The following is a 6,000-nucleotide window of genomic DNA, read 5'->3' on the forward strand; positions in this document are numbered from 1 at the left end:
AAAGCACAAGAGTATTCTAGGCCTGGACTGGGCAGATCTAAAGCGACTAGATACAGCACATAACAAGTTTGAGACAAACTATGCTGAGCCAGCACCAGGTAGAAAGGGCACTCGTTGAACAAGTTGTAGTGAGTGTTACTCTGTGGCAGCCCCGAGCACCAGGACTACAGAGAAGCTAGAGCTGACCCCTTAAAACCTGACAAGTCAGAGCTTACAAGGGCCACAAAGAAAGAGGTCAGGGTGGAAGGCAGGGGCAGCACTGGCACAGAGGAAGTGAGACTGCTGTGTGGACCTCTCGGAACTTACTGAGAGGCAGGATGTGGAGCCAAAGCAGGCCAGCATGACTTCAGTGACCAGTCATGACACTGCTGGGATAAACCCAGACTAAGTCTTTGTTATCTATCTAGCTGACCCTTTTACCCCTTGTGATAAGTCTAGAGTGTGAGAAAGATAAAACCTACCCAAGGCCAAACACCTGATGCAGGCCCCACTGGCTAAAGGGTAAAGCCTGGACTCTGGCCCTGAGCCCTGTCCTTCTGCCAGGGTCATCACCAGAGATGGGCAAGCTTCTGCAGGTCACAGTCCCCAGCACAGCCCCAAAACACAGTAGAACTGCACTGGGTATCACCTGGACCAACAAGGCACCGCCTACCTCAAGAGGCCACCATCACCTGCAGACACAGGCCAACCCACCCCAGATGTGAGTCATCCAGCCCAAAGCCAGATGCAACAGAGATCTATCCTTGACGGATACCGGAAGATGGACACCTAGAACACGTAAGCTGGCAGGTGAGGGGTGCCTTCCCCACAGGCTGGTGCTGTGGAAAAGGAGACCAGCATAGTCAGCACTTTCTGCTGACTCTTTAAAACCACTTGCAAAAAATGAGGCTGTGAACACAGCTCAGTCACTCAGTTCCCCCTCACCCTCAGTGGCCCTCGTGACTCTGCACAAAGCCCAACTGTGCGTGACTGTAGACCCAGGGAGGCGGGGGTCTCCAGCAAGCCTATCCTCTCTCCTGAGTCACAGAGCCTCCACTTCACCCAGCTAAAGATGTGTACTCCCTGCATGCAAAAGAACACTTCAGCCCCACAATGCAGAGCTGTCTAACGTTTGCTGGATCTGGGGAGCATTGGCAAGAAGGGAGTCCTTGTCTTCAATAAAGCCCTTTCTAGCAAGACTTCCCCTCAAAGGTCGCCTCATTACACCACCAAGTACAAAGCTGAGGGACATGGTCACACACAGCATCTTCGGGTAACAGAATAACGACCCCCCCCATCCAACAAGAGGTGAATACCAGAGAAGACAGACTGCTGTTTGATTTTAATATTCTGTACCAAGCCCTGTGCTAGACTCTCTGCTCACTGTATCCTTCACGCTCACAAGCACCTTGCTACCCACTGTACAGATGAGGAAACAGGTAACAAGGGCTGCAGAGACAGATGGAGGCCACCCAGGGCCAGACTCCCATCCTTATTCAGGTCTCACCCTCACTACCCTACCCTGAGAGACAATCCCAAGGGCTGCTCCAGGCAAGCTACTTCTCTTATTCCATCTCGCTCCATGGACTAACACAACATTATCCCTTGCACTTGGGAAGAGTCATCTCAAAGCCTGGCAGTTCACCCCAGTTGCACAGCCAAAACCCGGGACCGTCACTAGGAAGCCACCTGTGTCTTGGCCAGGGCACCTGGCAGGGTGGACCACAGACCACTCTAGTCTTCCCTCTGCCCCTGGGGCTAGCTTAGGCTTGCCAGGCAAACACCATGTAAAACTCAGCCTTCAGCCTTGGTTCCTCCTTCATAAATAGGGTATGAGATATGGCAATGCTACTTTGCCTGGCCAAATGGAACCGCCAAGACAACCCATGACCCCCACTAAAAGTCAGTCACTTCCTCTCACTAACCCAAGACTTCCCCCTCCTGGTGACTTTAGGCTGCTAACAAGTCACAGGACCAACACCAAAGGGCTCTTCACAATACCCAAGCAGGTAGCATAACCCCCACACAAACAAGCAGTCAGTAAATCAATGGCGTTCCCAGCAAAGCCTACAGCTGGGTCTAGGTCCTGTGACTTATCCCATAAAACACCTGGGGAGCTAAGGCGCTGAGTCCTTTTGTTAAGTTCAAAGAGACTCAGCAACTCCCTGCTTTTGAAGTCAGGTCTGCTCAAGACACTCTGCCAATATTGTCACTATGAGCAAGTTGAAGGTACAGAGCGTAGTGCCAAACACCTTCCTGCAGAATGTTCCAGTTGGTCCACACTACAACCCTTCCCTATCACAGAGGAGGAAACGTAGGGGCAGGGTTCGGAAAGGAGTCTGGCCCTCACTCTAATTTTTGTGAGAGTCACATTTGACTCCTTCCCAAAGCTATCCTCCAAGCTCCAAATCTGTCTGCATTATGTGTGATTTCTAAGTTAATTTACCAAAGTTAATGGAGAGTAAGAGTCTGTAATAACGTACCGACTAATGAAAACTGCCTCTTACACTTTCTTCAGAGTGTTTGCCCACAAGACATCCTAGGTGTCTCCTGCCAGCATTATCCTAAAATCTATTTGACTCAGAATCTAGGATTTTACCAACCTTCCATGGCTAACACCCTTAGCTCCAGAATCAAGAAAGCAAGCAGATGGGCGGAGTAAGGGTGGGGCACAGGTGAAGGTTTGGGTGCAAATTCTAAGGGGGAAGGGAGACTGGATAAGGAGACAGCATCAAGCCAGATGGCCCAAAACCTGGGTTTGATCAGTGTCCCCTTTAACAAGAGAATAGCCGAGGTCTCTCTCAGCTTGGGGGTTGGGGCGGGGGTGGCGAGGGTGGAACTAGCTCATAGCTGGCATCGGAGGCCACATTCTTTGCTTTGTTTTCTAATAAATCCCAAGAAGCAGGCAGAGAAATGAATGGCAGGAATATGGAACCCCACACCAGGCCACTCAGCTATGCTTAAATGCAAATGCTTTTCTTCAATTTCTAACCTTGGCCCTCCACCCCTGGACGTACAGCGAGCCCAGGGCTCTAGCCTGTTTGAGGAGGCAAAAGCAGGGGCACAGGACACACTGAGGAGACACACCACAGGACAGGGTTGAGGCTGGTGGGAAGCCCCACTGAACATCCTCTTCCTAGATTTCCCAGGGGGAACCAAGGCAGCAGCAGCAGCAGCACCAAGGGGTGATCGATCACCTGACACAGCAAAGTCAGGCCCCTCCTCTAGGACTGCTGGGATGCCACACCTTGCCTCCCAACCAGAGCTGCTGAACAATGAGTCTTCACACTGCAGATATGCAGGGAAAGGGTGGGAGAGCTCAGGCTGTCCCCACCAGTCACAGGAAAGTGGGGGGCAGGCACCCTGAACACCACCTCTTCCCCGTCCTGTGCTGACTGCACCCACTCTAGGAAGGCCACAGAGTGAGACTCCTAATATTTTGCAGAAAGACAGAATCTGAAGATAAGAAACACATTAACAACCCAACCACTCCCCACACTTTGAGCCAGGAAGGGGCACAGATACCAGGGAACCCTGTACCCAACCTCTTCACTGTGTACTGTGCCATATTTCTCACTAAATCACTGTCCTGATCACGTCAAAAAACAAAAACAAACAAACAAACAAAAAAAAACCCTCAATGGCTCCCCAGGGCCTAAGTAACTAATATAGGTTCCTACCAGTCTCTTACATTTTATTGTCTGTTGTTGCTATTTTTTAAGTTCTGAGATAGGGTCTCACTATATAACCCAACCTAAAACTCTTGGAAGCTTCCTGGCACTGGGATTGCACATGTCCTGCTTGGCCACTGTTTACTCTCAGGGATCTAACTCCCAGCCCCAAGCTTATGATGCCTTGCCCCTCTTTCCTATGTCCTCACCCTACTAGCCACTACTCCTGAAGCCAGTCCCTGTGGCACTAGCCCCCACTCTTCCTTTTCCTAACAACTGCACTAGTTCAGTAGGGCTCCACCCCAGCCTTGGGGGTATCTCTCCTGGCTCTTCTGCCTCTCTCATTCAGGGTAGGGACTTCCCTGGGTTCTCCCTGGAGACATTGCTTCCATCCGTCTGTTAATCACACTAGTCAAAACTTTAAGATGGTGTTCCAACACAGCCCTTCAAAGGAGGTAATATTATCCCATGGCATAAATAAGAAACTGAGTCACAGAGATCACAACCTTGCTCAGGTAACTTCTGATGAGAGGGTGAGGAGTAATGCATCAAAAAGAGTAGCAGGATGATGTAACATAGGCAGAAGCCCCTTCTAGAATCAGAAGATCCGGGCCTGCTACCATCATGTCCTGGACATCACGTTAGGCCTTCTGGGTCCCTCAATCATTCATCCAATGAAGACAGCAGTGAGCACAAGAGCCCAAGACCAGCTCTGGGCCTGGAATCCATTAGGCCATTCCTCCTTCTGCAGAGCTCAACTGTGGAACTATGCCTGTCCTACCAAGACTCACTCTCTCAGGAAGCTATCCCTCTACCCTTCCTTTCCTCCCACGGTGTTTGTGGTCTCCAGTGAGCAGCACTCTTCCACATCAGTCATTCCCACAGAGAATTTTCCTGCTCAGTGAGATATTAGGAGATCTTTAAGAACACATATTCCCTTATCCAAATCATCTTGCGAAACATGAGATCATCTTTCTTTCCTATATAACTTGTCTGAACCTCAAATTCTCATGAACACAGCATGACCCTCCCACAAGACTTACCAATTTCTTCTCTTATCTGTCCCCTAATCACTAAAGAGACTTTTAGAGCAGTCTTTGAGAAATGTTGCCCCCCTCATCCCTCAGAAAAAGTGGGGAGACAGGTTTGGCTGTAGAACATCTGTAGAACTTAACATTAAAGCAGGCCAACCCCAGCCCTGTCAGCCCCTCTGGGCACAGGGTGGCATTCACCTTCAGTGTCCGTCTTCCCACCTTTTGCCGGAGAGTAGTGACTGCATGCTGGTGATGCCAGCATCTAATAGGACCTCAACTGACTTTGGGCTGTGCTAAGTCAGGAGAGCAAGAAGCCTTGGGATTGCCCAAAGCAAGCCAGACAGTTTTCCACACAAATTACTCACTCTCCTGCATCATTAGCACACAACTTTTAATGGTAAACCAGAACTTAGGTGTATTAAGCTGCTACTCTGGAAATACACAGCGCCCCACCCAAAAACTCTGTGACATCACTCCATGGGGGAACAGAACCTCTCTGTTTACAGACAAGGAAACTGAGATGGCAAAAGGGAGCAGACACTTGCCTGTAGTGGTTCAGCCAGGCTCTGACTCCCGATGAGGTGACCGGGCAGAGTAAGACCACAGCCGCAGCTCATGTGACCATCAACAGCAGCAACAGGGTCTCCCAAAGGGAAGGAGAATGACAGAGGGCTTGTCAAAAGTGTCACAGCTGTGCTGGAGCTGAAGCCAGCTGCAGCCCCAATCTCTCGCTCCGCCCTAGCTAGAGGAAGGGTGCTCACCCCAGATTGGCTACCCCACCAGACTATGCTGCAAGCAGAGATAAGGTGCCCCGCCTACCATCTACACATTGCCCTGTGTAAGACCCAGTCATCCTAGAAACCCCATTTGCTCCTGGAGCTCTAAGAAATCAGACCTGAGCTGCCAGTCTCCGAGACCCAAGTTCCCATAGGTCCTTCATCTAGCCCTACTTCCTAGGAGGCCACCCTCAAGTGTCCTCTACACTCCTTTCCCTACAAAAGTAACTGAATTCTGCCAAACTATCCACAAAGGACCGCAGGTCACATCTAAATTGAGCCTGTCCCACAGGACACAGGTCTAAATTACACTACACAGATATCAACCAATGGATTAGCAATTCTGCACTGCATAAGCACTTAGAAATGCTGAGTCTCAGGAATGGTGCACACTTTTAATCACAGCACTCTGGAGGCAGAGACAGGCGGGTCTCTGCAAGTTGGCAGCAAGTTTGGTCTAATTAGTGAGTTCCAGGACAGCCAGAGATACATAGTTTAGACACTGTCAAAAAAGAAAAGGAGAGGAGAGGAGAGGAAGGG

General features: G+C 50.2%; 1 protein-coding gene across 5 annotated transcripts in view; it reads right to left on the minus strand.

Moving 5' to 3' along the window:
* Smox (spermine oxidase) overlaps nt 1-6,000 on the minus strand; it is a 34,600-nt gene that overhangs the window by 22,860 nt on the left and 5,740 nt on the right. Inside the window, exon 1 of one of the 5 annotated variants that reach the window (XM_028756002.1) lies at nt 5,230-5,331. The exons of the other annotated variants lie outside the window; for them this stretch is intronic. The gene's annotated coding sequence lies outside the window, so the exon portion shown is untranslated. Of the gene's footprint in view, nt 1-5,229; nt 5,332-6,000 lie in introns of those variants that run through there. 5 annotated transcript variants of the gene reach the window in all.

The sequence above is a fragment of the Grammomys surdaster genome, unplaced genomic scaffold (assembly GCF_004785775.1).
Source record: "Grammomys surdaster isolate TR1022 unplaced genomic scaffold, NIH_TR_1.0 129, whole genome shotgun sequence".
Taxonomy (NCBI): domain Eukaryota; kingdom Metazoa; phylum Chordata; class Mammalia; order Rodentia; family Muridae; genus Grammomys; species Grammomys surdaster.